General features: G+C 43.6%; 1 protein-coding gene across 3 annotated transcripts in view; it reads right to left on the bottom strand.

Moving 5' to 3' along the window:
• Nucleotides 1–8,305: 8,305 nt before the first annotated feature.
• The window catches only part of PROM1 (prominin 1), a 170,270-nt gene continuing 162,755 nt past the window's right edge, over nt 8,306–15,820 (bottom strand). For all 3 annotated transcript variants that reach the window (XM_033948839.1, XM_033948830.1, XM_033948849.1), the window contains one exon: nt 8,306–9,332. The gene's annotated coding sequence lies outside the window, so the exon portion shown is untranslated. The remainder of the gene's footprint in view (nt 9,333–15,820) is intronic.

Genomic DNA, 15,820 nt, shown 5'->3' with positions numbered 1-15,820 from the left:
TTCATATAATATAAATATACACATAAATAACTTACTAAAACCTTCACAACCTACCCAACCAACCCACTAAAAGTTCATTTCAAAATTACTCCATTGCAGTACTGTCCATATACTGGCCAAAAAAAGTTCTTAATATTGTGCAAACTTATCACTTCATGAGAATGTAATCCCAATAGGCTGTCAGTTCCTGTTCAGCTTGTGAAGTGAGAGGTCCTGGATTGGATTTTTCCCACTGGTGTGTGGCACACAAATATATTGTATAATGAATAACAAGAACTAAGATTCATTACTGAAGCCAAGATCAGCCTGTCGCCCCTGATGACGCCAACAGGCGAAACACAGATTTGTGTTGGGCAATTGTGCTCAGTTTATGGCAACCAGTGATACAAGGAATATGAAGAGAACGTCTATTGGGATTACATTCTCATGAAGTGATAAGTTTGCACAATATTAAGAACTTTTTTTGGCCAGTATATGGACAGTACCGCAATGGAGTAGTTTTGAAATGAACATTTAGTGGGTTGGTTGGGTAGGTTGTGAAGGTTTTAGTAAGTTATTTATGTGTATATTTATATTATATGAAGTATTAACACATGTGTGGGGTGAAAAAATCCTTTTAAAAAAAGTATAAAATAAATAGAAGTAATTTACAAATGTGTGGAAATTCAGTTTATAAATCTGTATTAAATATAGCTCTTTTTGTTCATAAAATGCAATGAATATGCATGAGATCTATTAGCATACAATGAAAGCAGTGCATGCAAATAGATCTCATGCATATTCATTGGGGAAATCCTGAAAACCCAACTGGATGTGACCCTCAAGGAAGGACTTTGACACCCCTGCTCTAGGTGCCATCTTATAGAATTGCTGTCAAAATGGGGAAGATAAATAGGTGCCTGTATATAAGCAGAAAGAAAACAGAATTTAAATATTGCAAGTTATCCCTGTTAACTCTTAGATATACCCACCTTCTTCTACAAAGCCATGCTAGCGGCTGCTGTGCGGTAACGGCCCCTAAGCCCAAAGAGATTTAAAGGGCTTCGGGAAACTTTCTGTATTTGACTCATAAAAGCCTGACAACATAGAAACATGATGGCAGATAAAGGCCAAACGGCCCATCCAGTCTGCCCATCTGCAGCAACCATGATTTCTTCCTATCTCTAAAAAATCCCACGCCTTCTTGAATTCAGACACAGTCTCTTGTCTGAATTCAAGAAGAATGAAAAGATTCAGGATAGATAATTAACTTCTTATAGACCTGGTGGAAGGAGGACAGTCAATGGGATATGGTAATACAAACTGATGGAGGCGAGATGTTATATGTTAAGGAGTGCATAGAGTCGAACAGGATGAAAGTTATGCAGGAAGCAATATACACAATAGAATCTCTGATTCTTTACGGAAGAGAATAGGGATGGGAGTGTGGCACAGTGGTTAAAGCAACAGCCTCAGCACCCTGAGGTTGTGGGTTCAAACCCATGCTGCTCCTTGTGACCCAGGGCAAGTCACTAAATCCTCCCATTGCCCCAGGTACATTAGATAGATTGTGAGCCTGCCGGGAAGACAGGGAAAAATGCTTGAGTACCTGAATAAATTCATGTAAACCGTTCTGAGCTCCCCTGGGAGAATGGTATAGAAAATCGAATAAATTAAAAAAAAAATCATAATTGAAATTTATAAACCACTTTCTCCCTACAAATAGGTTCAGAGCGGCTCACAGTTTAAAATTATATTCATACATTTTACAGCTATCCACCTGGCCAGAATGAACAGACAGATGAAATACTAACAGAAATTAGGGAAGCTACAATATAATCATAGTGGGTGATTTAGTCCCCCGAACCAGCCTCTGCCAGTAAAACTTCATCTTGGAACAATAGTGGTATGGAATCAGACTTTCCATCCTCCCAGTCTATGTCAGACTGAACTTCCTGGTCCAAGCCTGTAACCCCAAGCTCCCCTGTGCCACTGCCTCAGGTGCGCTGCAAGCAGATACTGAGGACCCTCGGCAGGTCAAATAGGCGTTCCATATGAGGTTCACAAAATATGGGGTGAAGCCTTCTATTGGTGGTGCCTCCTGGGCTTCTTGGCCCCCACACATCAGTGCTTGGTCAATGCACCCTCAGAGCATTCTGGAAAGGGTCTCTTCCCCCGAGAACACATCTCCTGTGGATCCCCAGCCCTGGAGAACTCAGAGAAGGCTGAGCCTGAGGCTTCCACCCCTCCCCCCATGCTCTGCAGCACACAGGATATGGATGCTCTTTGCTCAGCCATTCATAAGAATATAGGCAATGCCTCTGCTGGGTCAGACCTGAGGTCCATCGTGCCCAGCAGTCCGCTCACGCGGGGGCCCAACAGGTCCAGAACCTATGCAGTAATCCTCTATCTATACCCCTCTATCCCCTTTTCATTACAAAGTTGGAATGATTTAGGGGTAAAAAGGCATGAGGAGTCCATTACTGTTGATTTTAAGCAAAATCGAGGGGTTTTTAGGCTGATGTGAGGCTTTAGAAAAAAAGATAGTTTAAAATCCAAGATGGCTGCTGGTAGGAAAATAGCACCCACAACTGCCTGTGGAGACCTCCCTGATGGATAAAAAACATAGTGAAAGAGGTTTTAGATGAGGGGGACCTAGGATCTGGTTGCATAAACCTTCAAAATCTACTTTTGAAGAACCCCCTGATTTTCCCCAAATGTTATAATAGCCTTACTCACTGTGCAATTTGGTGCTGCCTGCTTCAGCATAGGAACTCAGCTGGAACAAATGGAGAAGAGATCTGCCTCATAGATTAGTTGGACGAACCTGGTCTTCAGGTAGTCAGTCGGACTGATTGTCCTACATCCACCAATTAAAGATCTAAATAGTCTACAGCTTGCCATCAGCTGATTGTGGCAGGGGAATCCCCAATCAGCTGAGCCAGCAGGGACTTTGATAAGTCCTGCCAGCTCAGCTGATCGTGAATTTCCATGCTGTGATCAGCTGAAATGGCAAGGAGATCCTCGATTCCTCTTCCCTTCCATCCACTAATCCCCCAGCCCAGCTGATGGCAAGCCATGGACTATGTCAGGAAGGTATGGAGGAGTGTTGGGGCATGTTGGGGTGTGGGGGTATGGAGGCATCGGGCTCAGCGAAAGGGGACTCTCTTTGGAGGGGGGTTGGGGATTGGTGGGTGTAAGCAAGGGAAAGAAGAATCGTAGATCTCCTTGCTGGTTCAGCTGATCATGGTGGGGGATCTCAATTAGCTGAGCCAGCAGGATTCCCCAAAGTTGCAGTTTCGGGAAATCCTGCCGGCTCAGCTGATTGAGGATTCCCCTGCCATGATCAGCTGATGGCAAGCTGTGGACTGTTTTCGGGATCCATTGGCAAAGATAGGCATCAGAAATGTAGGCCAGGGTTTTCTGGGCTTACACTTCTGGCACCTATCTGTGCATGAATCGCACCTACATAGGCGATTGAGATGCGATTCTCTAATTGGCACTGTCATGTGATTGATATGTGATTTGCAGCCACTTTTAAGACAGCTGCCAACATGGGCACTTGTTAGAGCAGTGGTTCCCAACCCTATCCTGGAGGAACACCAGGCCAATTGGGTTTTCAGGCTAGCCCTAATGAATATGCATGAAGCAAATTTGCATGCCTATCACTTCCATCATATTCAAATCTCTCTCATGCATATTCATTAGGGCTAGCCTGAAAACCCGATTGGCCTGGTGTTCCTCCAGGACAGGGTTGGGAATCACTGTGTTAGAGAATCCGGGTGTGTCACTCTGCCTGACTCTAGAGCCTTTTCACTAAATTGCCATCCAGCCTAAAATCAAACTTATAAGAGGTTCACAAGATCTTTTGATTTTTCTTTCTTACCCCATCTATAAAACACATGTACAATGCTGCAGAAGGCCTTTTGATTTATACAATCTCACCCTGTCTAGTGGGCAAAATAGAAAGAAAAATTAAAGTGCTACTTACCCAGCTGGAGATCCTCTGAGAAACCTGATATGAGGTTCCAGATGCAATCTTTTGCCTTTCATCTTGTTTTGTGTTTTGTTTTTTTGGTGTGGAGAAAGATATTTTATACAGATATAGGCTTATTACAAATGTATAGCATTTAGAACAGAAAGTTGTTAGTTGCTTCTGGGGGGGGGGATGTTTATGAATGCTCTCTTTGTATATGTAATGTGACCATACGTCCTGTTTTGAACAGGACTGTCAAGTTTTTAAATCTCCTGTCCTGTTGTCCCCACACACAGCTTTGGGACACCGATATGTAATGTTTTCAGAGAAAGTAACCTGAAGCTGTGCGTGCGACAACGGGACAGGGGATCGCGGAGCCTGAGCTCTCTCCCTGATTCTCCACAACAAGGCGAGACGAGTGCAGTGACTACACAATGACTGACCCAGAAGCCTTCTCTCCGACATCAATTCTGACGTTGAAAGGAAGTTCCGGGCCAGCCAGGCAGCGATTGGCTGGCCCGGAACTTCCTCTCTGTCAGAATAGATGTCGGGGGAAGGCTTCTGGGCCAGTTGTTGTGCAGTCACTGCACTTGCCTCGCCTGGTCCTGTTGCTGCGTCAGCGGCAGGGATGCAGGGAGAAATTGTCGGCAGCGGCAGTGGTGTGGGGGGAGGCAGGGAGAGAGCAAGAAAGAAAGGATGCAGTTAGAAGGAAGTGCACCAGAGACTCACCAGACAACAAAGGTAGGAAAAATGATTTTATTTTTAATTTAGTGATCCAAATGTGTCAGTTTTGAGAATTTATATCTGGTGTCTATATTTTGCACTATATTTGTCTATTTTTCTATAGTTGTTACTTACTATCCTGGAATTCTTCGAGACCTGACACTACCAGATCCGCCCACAAACTCAAACTATCTTTCTCCTCGTTAAAAGGCGTCATGTATGCAGGTAAATTAGGGAAATTCCTTTTCTTCAAATTCACTGAGATTTGGAATAACCTCCCTGCCCCGCTGCTGAACCTAGGCTCATTCCAATTATTCCAAAAGTTCTGAAAACCTGGCTTTTCTCCAAAATGTAAAGCTATCTATTTATAATGTAAAGCTAGCTATCCTCTTCATAACCTCTAATTTCTTATTATGCCCTTCCCTCATTTATTGAATTTAGCTGTAAACCGTGCCGAGCTCTATCTTTATGGAGATGATGCAGTATACAAACTTAAGGTTTAGTTTAGTTTAAGTAATATTCCTTATTTTAAAGTCATCTGTCTTGACCTCTTTGAAAAAACCCCGAATATATAATTTTTTCTGCATACTGCTGGGCATGATGGACCACTGGTCTGACCCAGCAGCAGCAATTCTTATGTTCTTTGTGTGTTTTTTTTAATTTTATGGTTACCATTATGAATTAGTAAGATATTGTGTTAACATGAAAAATGAATGGAAGAAATTGGGGGCGGAGCTGGGGCGGGGCTAAGGAAGGATTGGGGCGGGAATGAAAAATCAGTAGATGTCCCATTTTGATGAAAAAAATAAATGGTTACGTTATGTATATGTGGAGTATGTGTATGTGAGTCCCACAGAGAGAGAGAGAGACAGTATGTATGCGTATGCGTGAGAGAGAGTCAAAGAAAGAGAAGACAAAGAAAAACAGTTTTTCTAATTGTTCTTGCATGATGTACTGGAAGAGTTGGCTATCTTCAAAGGAGGTGTTAACTCTGGTTTCCACAGGGGTCATTACTTTCTCCTATGTTCTTTAATTTGTTCCTTGTGCTCTGGTGTGAGAAGCCATGATGGGACCTGTGCTGCCAACGATGCGGTTTGTTATAAGGTATATTTCGGACTCGCAGTCGGAGTTCAGATGGATGGGAGAGATGGATGGGAGAGATGAAAGGGTCGCGACTAGGGCTTATTTTCAGGGGTAGGGCTTATTTTGGGGGGAAACAGGGTATTAGCGGGGAAGAGCTTATAGGGGCCTATAGGAAGGTTGTTGGTGTGAAGAAACTATTGGGCCAGTAGGGTGCTTAACTCCAAACAGTCAATTACACACATTTACAGGAATGAAATGATCTGTTAAAAAATTCAAAAAACTTTAAAAATCAAAGTGTAAACATTTTATTTTACTGGATATATTTTTCTCAAATTACAGTAAAAATAGAAACTTTTTAATTAAATCTACAACTCTGAACATTATATACAAATATGCTACATAACTGTTGCTGTATATGCAATCATTCTCAAAGTCTGGTACAATAGTAAAAAATACAAGTAGTAGTGTACGAAAGAGGAAATATAACCTTTAATTTTCAAATTACTTTATATTAAACTTCAATTTGTTGGAAGGAATGAAAAAATTACCAGGAATATTGTCAAACTACTGTGTTTCCCTGAAAAAAAGACAGTGTCATATATTAATTTTGGGCCCAAAAAAATGTACTAGGTCTTATTTTCGGGGAAGGTACACGACCATCTCTCCCTTCCTCTTCTTCATCCCAATTCTTCCTCTTTCCTTTCTCTCCTCCACATGTGCAGTATCTTTCCTCCCCTCCTTCCCCTCCCCGTGCAGCAGGACCCTTGGCCAGCTTCTATTCTTCTCTCCCTCCCATCCCTTGGGCAGCAGAACCCTTGCCTAGCTTCTATCCTTCCCTCCCTCCCATCCCTCGTGCAGCAGAACCTTTGCCTAGCTTCTATCCTTCCCTGCCTCCCATCCCTTGTGCAACAGAACTCTTGAGCATCCCCGACCCTCCCCCCTGCCACCACCACGTAGGCGAACTCCCGCTGACCCTCTATCCTTCCCTCCATCCTATCAGAACCCCGTTGACCGCGAGCGAGTCCTACATACCTTCCTAAACAGCGTCGGGCCTGCAACACTCTAAACAGGCTGCTTCGTCCTTGTCTGCCTTTGAATTCACTCTGCGGCATTACTGATGATGTCATCTGTAACGTGGCCCGACGATGCTTAGGGAGGTATGTAGGGCTCGCTCGTGGTCGGTGGGGTTCCGATGGGAGGGAGGAAGGATGGAGGGTCAGCGGGGGTTCAGCTGTGCGGTGGCGGAAGGCAGGAGAAGAGCTGCTGCTGGAGAATCCCAGGACTACAGCTTATTTTTGGGGTAGGGCTTATATTAAAACCTACCCTGAAAATCCTGCTAGAGCATATTTTCGGGGTAGGTCTTATTTTCAGGGAAACATGGCATAATGATCCTGTGCAGCAAAGTTAGTACCCTAAACCTTAGTACATATTAGGGTACTATTATTTTTTATAAAATCTTTAAAATTAGTAGATCCTTTACAGTACTTTCAGCAACACAATTCAGCTAAAAATGCATGCTTATGATTAAATACAGCAATGAAATATGAGTAATAACTTTAAAGATGGCTCTCAAACTCAAGCAACAATAAATTATATTACTCTAAATTCCCCTTATTACTACTAATTTATAAGGTTAGGCATCCAGCATTGGTTTTCTTGCTGATACAGGAAGGGGATTTGGGATTTAAACTCATACCTGAATTACATTCAGGTACTGCTGGTATTTCAATTGTCCACGATGGGGCTTTGATGGTAGGGTTTGGCAGTGGTTCCTGTTCCAGATTTTTTTTTATGTTGCATGTGGTTGGTTCAAACATTACTCATATTCCATTAGACTTAACTTGTGAAAAATGCTTTTCATTACACAAGTGTTTTATGGAACGATTTACCTCTCCCTCTTCGTGAGGTAAATTCAAGTATTTCACAAATTTCTCAAGATTTTACTATTTCAAAAATTCCTTGAAGGGTAATTTTTAATCTTGTTTTACTTATGTTATTTTATATATCTGTTGAATTGCACTGAGTCCTAGTTCCTAGGCAGGATAAGGTACATAAAACCAAAGATTAGATTAGATTAAATTCAGTACACTTTTACAAAATTGCCTCAGTCTAGGATGGTCAATTAGAAAATGCAACTGAGGTGATGGGAAAACATCTCTTGCTAGAGTCAGTTCCCAAACATACAGTAAGACAGATACAATAGATTTCACATATTTTAAGCTACAAAAATAAAACCAATAAGAGTTTCAGTGTGATCTGAGGTCAAGAGAAGCTGTTTTTTTTGTTTGGTGGCAGTATATACTTTAGTTCAATTTTTCACAGCTATAAATCATTTAGAATCCAAACTTGTTGTGATTATAAAAAGTAATAATAAATAAATTATATAAATAATTTGTGAAGTGCTCAGACCTGATAACCCATTTAGTAGTGATGTCACCACAATGAGGTTAACCTCATTGTGGTGACATCACTACTAAATGGGTTATCAGGTCTGAGCACTTCACAAATTATTTATATAATTTATTTATTATTACTTTTTATAATCACAACAAGTTTGGATTCTAAATGATTTATAGCTGTGAAAAATTGAAATATAGTTCCTGTTAGCCACAGATTACTAAGTAATTTATCTCTCTATAGAGTGATCAAAAAAGTATATACTTTAGGCCATAATTGCATCATTGTTTTAATAGGCAATTTTTGCTTATCTATTTTATCAGATGACTTGTGACACAGATGCTGTGTACCAAAACATGGCCCGTTTTGGGTTACATAAAGACTTGTCCAAATTTTTTATGCTTATACTCTTTTCTTTTCTGTATTTATGTAGTGTACTTTGACCCTCTCTGTGTTTTTGTTTTGTATATATTTTAAGTTAAACATCAACATTTACTAAGAAACAAACAGCACAATTCTTGTGAGCTCAATGGTGTAGTATTACATCAATTCATCATATGTTATATACTTTAGATACTATAACAAAATAAATGAACATATTTTTAAGAGTCTTTGAATACAAACTCTACGGGTTGGTCATAGTCTAACTGAATGCTTAGCATGATCTATCTGTCACAAGGCTTGTATTAATCCTATGGACCCTATGGCAACTAACATGAGCTAACAATGTTAGTACATGCTAATCCTTAGTAAATTATCACCACATGTTTTAGAAATTCGAGCAGTCATAGATGTATAAGGGGTAAGGATCATGCATCTGATATACTGCCTTTCTGTGGTATAACCACATATGCATATATGTATCATATGCAGGTACTGTCTCTCTCCCTGATGGGCTCACAGTCTAAGTTATCTGGGTCAACAAATTGTTAAGTGAAACCAACTTTGGAGAAAAATTTAGAAAAGTATCTGAAATCAAAGTTCTAATGGGCTTTTAACAGTGTTGAACAAAAGCACTGAAAGGTACAATGGGCAAGCTATACAGAAAGATTATGGAATATCCCTAAGTGCTTTCCAGACTCCAAGACCTTGAAATGTGCACTAGTAAGGAATGCTTCAAGAGCTGGAAAAATAAGAGCTGATCCTCCAAACATCTCTGACAGGGTCTCCGATGCTGAAATTTAAAAAGGTACAAAAATGTTCATAAAATCTATTTGAGGCCACAAGAATTTGAAACACAAGAACATTGGACGTAGACAGTGCTACATATGAGAGAGATGCAGTCATGGTACCTCCATTTACACTGGTATAAGCACACATACATTTGTATCTACCATTATTTTAATGAGTGATGTATGGCATGTAATTGTATGCACGTACTTTATAAAATTACTCATTGTGAGGCTAATTCTATAACAGCGTGCTTAGGATAAGAGTGTAGGCAAACATCTATTTCAAGCTTATTTTATAAAGAAAGTACATGCCTATTTTCATTATAGAATACTAGGTAAGTAGCAAAAAACGTTTACAGTTGTGGGAAGAGCACTTACACCAACCCTATAAATGTTGATGCCTAAATATCCTTAAATTAGAAACTATAACTTATAATGCACATATTTGTGTTCTCTTTTCATGCTGCACTCAAACTCCACTCATGAGCACATCCACCAGCAAAGTGCATGCCATTAAAACAAGGCATATACTTTCCCATTATTCGATATTGTATGAGAGGTCTGAGATGGGAGACTTTTTACACAGAATGGAAGACTGTTGCCTCCTTTCAATGTGAGACATGGGCTAACAAAGATTGGCTTATTCTGGATGTTAACTGTGTGCCCAAGTGAGTGCATAAGTTTCAGTTCCATGCTGCGTAGACATATGTCCATCAGAGCTGTGAAAGTGCAACTCAGCAGAGTACTCCAAATATGGCCACAGGAATCCGGGAGCTGGTAAGTCCCAGAAGGGGGACTGACATACCCATGTGAAGAAAAGAAAGTTCTAGAAATATTCCTGTTATGGGCACCCCCGAGGAAGATAGTGGTGTGAACTGGGGGTGGGGATAGACAGGCAGCATATTTGCACCTATAGGGACGATATATGAACAGAGTTGGAGGTGTGGGTCACAGGACAAAGAAAAACCCTGTATGAAATCTCATGCTTTGTCGGTGGTGGGGGGGAGGGGGTGGGTGGGCGGGCAAAGAGCTCAACATACATTCAGAAATGTGCTGACCTCTGTCTGTATAATCTCTCCATTGTATTTCCAGAATGATAATACAAGTTTCCTTCTGGTATGCTTATGCTGTTATAATTTTTTTATATACTACACTTCCCCCTCCCCATTCGCGGTTTCCCCACTCGCAATTTCACATAATTGTGATTTTTTTTTGGGGGGAGAGTGAATACCCCCCCCATATTTTTGCCTTCCCCCCGGCATCCCGGCCTTACCTGGTGGTCTAGTGGGCTTTCGGGGCAGGAGCGATCTTCCTACGCTCCTGCCCCGTGCAGATCGCCAATAGGAAATGGCTGCCGTGAGTTCCCGTAGTCTCTCGAGACTACGACAGGAACTCCCTACAGCCATTTCCTACTGGCGATCTACAAGGGGCAGGAGCGTAGGAAGAGCGCTCCTGCCCCGAAAGCCCATTAGACCACCAGGTAAGGCCGGGTGGGTCAGAGCCGAATATTCGCGGTCCGGCTCTGCCCCTATCCCCCGCGAATAATGAGGGAGATGTGTAACAACAAAAATACTGTCTGTTTTGAAAAATACAATGCCCATCTGTGATCATTTCTCCACAAGGAGTCCAGTGAAATGGTAGTACAGCCAGCCACTTCAGGTCATTTATATGCCTTAAGTACAGGGAAGGATTAATTTGTCGAGGGCTCCTAGGCGCCCAAGTACACTGGGCCCCCTGCCCCGCCCCACCCCACCATGCGCCCAGGCGGAAAAGCACAGTTACTTACCGTAACAGGTGTTATCCAGGGACAGCAGGCAGATATTCTTGACTGATGGGTGACGGCACCGACGGAGCCCCGGTACGGATAATTTTAGAGTGATTGCACTCTAAAAACTTAGAAAGTTCTAGCTAGGCCGCAAAGCGCGTGCGCGAGTGCCTTCCCGCCCAAAGGAGGCGTGCGATCCCCAGTTAAGATAAGCCAGCTAAGAAGCCAACCCGGGGAGGAGGGAGGGACGCAAGAATATCTGCCTGCTGTCCCTGGATAACACCTGTTACTGTAAGTAACTGTGCTTTATCCCAGGACAAGCAGGCAGCATATTCTTGACTGATGGGTGATCTCCAAGCTAACAAAAAGCGGGATGGAGGGAAGGTTGGCCATTAGGAAAATAGATTTTGTAAAACAGATTGGCCGAAGTGTCCATCTCGTCTGGAGAATGAATCCAGACAATAGTGAGATGTATAAGTATGAACTGAGGACCAAGTAGCAGCCTTGCAGGTTTCCTCAATGGAAGTGGAGCAGAGGAAAGCTACAGACGCTGCCATAGCTCTAACTTTGTGGCCCGTGACAGAACCTTCCAGTGTCAGGCCCGACTGAGCATAACAGAATGAAACGCAAGCCGCAAGCCAATTGGATAAAGTGCGTTTAGAAACAGGATGACCCATCTTGTTAGGGTCAAAAGACAAAAACAGTTGAGGAGATGATCTTTGAGGCTTAGTGCGTTCGAGATAGTAAGCCAAAGCACGTTTACAGTCCAAAGTTTGTAAAGCCTGTTCACCTGGATGAGAATGAGGCTTCGGGGAAAAAACAGGCAAGACAATGGACTGGTTAAGGTGAAAGTCAGACACAACCTTAGGGAGAAACTTTGGATGGGTACGTAGAACCACCTTATCATGGTGAAAAACAGTGAAAGGTGGATCTGCCACCAGTGCATGTAACTCACTGACCCTCCTGGCAGAGGTGAGAGCAATAAGGAAGAGTACTTTCCAAGTGAGAAATTTGAAATGTACTGTGGCCAAAGGTTCAAAAGGAGGCTTCATTAAGGCAGAAAGAACTACATTGAGGTCCCAGACCACAGGAGGGGGCTTGAGAGGTGGTTTAACGTTGAAAAGGCCCCGCATGAACCTGGAAACCAAAGGATGAGCAGAGAGGGGTTTCCCATGAATTGGCTCATGAAAAGCAGCAATGGCACTGAGATGAACTCTGATAGAGGTAGATTTGAGACCAGAATCAGACAAGGAAAGAAGATAGTCCAACACCAGCCCCACTGCTAGAGACGTGGGATTATGGTGATGCAAGAGGCACCAGGAAGAAAACCGAGACCACGTCTGTTAATAACAATGAAGGGTGGTCGGTTTCCTGAAAGCATCAATGCTGAACGAACAGGCTGAGAAAGAAGAGAATGAGCCGCAGTTAGCCCGAGAGATACCAAGTTGTCAGGTGCAGAGACTGCAAGTTGGGATGTAGTAGGGACTGCTGATGCTGAGTAAGCAGAGTAGGAAACAGTGGAAGAAGTATGGGCTCCCTGTACTGAGTTGAAATAGAAGGGAAAACCAGTGTTGCCTGGGCCACCGTGGAGCGATGAGAATCATGGTGGCTTGTTCCCTCCTGAGCTTGAACAATGTCTTCAGCATGAGAGGTAGAGGAGGAAATGCATAGAGGAAGAGATTGGTCCAATCCAGGAGAAATGCATCGGGTGCCAGACGGTGAGGGGAGTAAAGTCTGGAGCAAAAACAGGGGCAGTTGATGATTGTGAGGAGCTACAAAAAGGTCCACATGAGGAGTGCCCCATTGAGTGAAAATGGACTGGAGAGACCTGGGATCGAGAGTCCATTCGTGAGGTTGGAGTATTCTGCTGAGATTGTCTGCTAAGGAATTCTGCTCCCCTTGAATGTAGGCAGCTTTGAGGAATAAATGACGAGCTATCGCCCAAGACCAAATCCGTTGGGCTTCCTGACACAACAGGCGAGAGCCCGTTCCACCCTGTTTGTTGATGTAGTACATGGCCACTTGATTGTCTGTGTAAAGGAGTAGTACTTGAGGAAAGAGTAGATGTTGGAATGCCTTGAGGGAGTAAAACATCGCTCGAAGCTCCAGGAAATTGATGTGATGTTTCTTTTCCTGGGCAGTCCAAAAACCCTGAGTTTGGAATTCGTTCAAGTGAGCTCCCCAGGCATAGGGGGAGGAATCTGTAGTGATGATTAGCTGATGAGGAGGTAGATGGAACAGTAGACCTCTGGATAGATTTGAAGATGTCAACCACCAGCGTAGTGACTGTCGAAGAGACGATGTCACAGATATGTGTTGTGAGCAAGGATCTGTCGCTTGTGACCACTGGGTTGCTAGGGTCCATTGAGGAGTGCGCAGGTGAAGATGTGCAAAGGGGGTGACATGCTCCGTCGATGCCATATGCCCCAAGAGCACCATCATGTGATTTGCCGAGATGGTAATCTGTTGAGACACCTGCAGACAAAGTTGAAGGATGGTCTGAAGGCGGTTGGGTGGAAGAAACGCCCTCATAAGAACAGTGTCCAGAATGGCGCCAATGAATTGAAGTCGCTGGGTTGGAATGAGATGCGACTTGGGGAGATTGATTTCGAACCCCAACAGTTGAAAAAATCGAATGGTCTGGTTGGTGGCCAGAAGCACCGCTTGAGGGGAATGAGCCTTGATCAACCAGTCGACCAGATAAGGGAAGACCTGAAAATTGTGAGAGCGGAGATAGGCTGCTACCACAATCAGACACTTGGTGAACACCCTGGGAGAGGAGGCCAGACCGAAGGGTAGCACCTTGTACTGGTAGTGAGTGTGATTGATGAGAAAGCGCAGATATTGCCTGGATGCTAGATGGATAGGAATATGTGTGTAGGCCTCTTTGAGATCGAGGGAGCATAGCCAGTCGTCCTGAGAGAGAAGAGGGTAGAGTGTGGCAAGAGAGAGCATTTTGAACTTTTCCTTGACCAAGCATTTGTTGAGATCTCTGAGATCTAATATAGGTCTGAGGTCTCCGGTCTTTTTGGGAACTAGAAAGTACCGGGAGTAAAATCCCTGACCTCGCTGATCTGGAGGAACTTCTTCGATGGCATTGAGAAGAAGGAGGGATTGAACCTCTTGAGTGAGAAGGAGGGATTGAGACCTGTTGGAAGCAGACTCTTTTGGCAGGCTTAACGGAGGAGGAGTCTGAAAATTGAAGGAGTAGCCATGGGCGATGATAGAGTGCACCCATTGATCGGTGGTAATTACCTCCCATCGGGCCAGAAAAATTTTGAGGCGGCCTCCGATAGGTTGTGGAAGAGGACATGAGGGAGGAAGATTGGCTATGCCCTGGAGAAGAGAGTCAAAAGGGCTGAGTTGTTTTAGGCTGAGCAACAGGCTTTATTGCAGGCGGCTGTTGTTGGCAAGCTTGTTGGTGCTGTTGCTGCCACTGTCTCTGAGGCTGAGGAGGATGAGGCTTGGCAGAGCAGAGAATCGGCGCTGATACGACGTCTGCTGCCTAAAAGGACGAGCAGGAGGGGGTTTCTTTTTGTTTTTCAATAAGGCATCCCACCTCGTCTCATGAGCTGAAAGTTTCTGGGTGGTGGTCTCCAGAGATTCTCCAAACAGCTCATCACCCAGGCAGGGAGCATTGGCAAGGCGGTCCTGGTGGTTCACATCAAGTTCTGAGACGCGAAGCCATGCTAAGCGTCTCATAGCTACCGACATAGCAGTAGCTCGTGATGTCAGCTCAAATGTGTCATAGATGGAACGAACCATGAATTTCCTGAACTGCAAGAGACTGGAAGTACATTGCTGAAAAGTAGAAAGTTTGCAGTCGGGAATATATTTTTGAAAAGTGGCCATCTACTGGATCAGATGTTTCAGGTAAAACGAGAAGTGAAAGGCATAGTTACCTGAATGATTGGCCAACATAGCATTCTGGTAAAGTCTTTTACCAAATTTGTCCATAGCCTTGCCTTCTCTGCCAGGAGGGACAGAAGCATACACACTGGAGCCTGCAGATTTCTTCAGGGTTGACTCCACTAGCAAAGATTTGTGTGGCAGCTGAGGTTTGTCAAACCCTGGGATAGGAATAATTTTATAAAGCGATTCCAGTTTTCTTAGAGCTCCTGGGATGGTGAGAGGAGTCTCCAGATTTTTATAAAAAGTTTCCCTTAAGATATCATGAAGGGGTAATTTCTAAAATTCTTTAGGAGGTTGGTCAAAGTCCAAAGCATCAAGAAATGCCTTGGACTTCTTAGAATCAGATTCCAATGGGATTGAAAGGGTGTCTGACATTTCCTTAAGAAACCTAGTGAAGGAAGTGTGCTCTGGCTTACTAGCAGGATCCTGCACAGATTGGTCAGCCTCATCCGATGAAAATTCATCATCGGTACCGAGGGGGTCCTCTGAATCATCCCATAAATCAGGGTCACGTACCGATGGGAGACGGCCCTGAGATAAAGGAGTAGAGGATTCTGTATGTCTGGTTTTATGTACCGATTTGCCAGAATGCATCGACACCGTACCCGGTGAAAGTAAAGCGGTACGGGTGTCAGAAGGCGGTACCGGCTCGGATACTGAATGAACAGCTTGCCGCATAGACTTCGGTTCTGCGGACAGAACAGGCATAGACATGGAAGAGGCAGACTTAAGCAGTGCCGATAACATCGATGCCGACAAAATAGGCTGTTCGACGATCGGTACTGCAGGCTCAGTGGGTACCGACACTGGAAG

Source organism: Geotrypetes seraphini, chromosome 1 (assembly GCF_902459505.1).
Source record: "Geotrypetes seraphini chromosome 1, aGeoSer1.1, whole genome shotgun sequence".
Lineage (NCBI taxonomy): Eukaryota > Metazoa > Chordata > Amphibia > Gymnophiona > Dermophiidae > Geotrypetes > Geotrypetes seraphini.
This window is presented reverse-complemented; position numbering and strand designations above follow the sequence as displayed.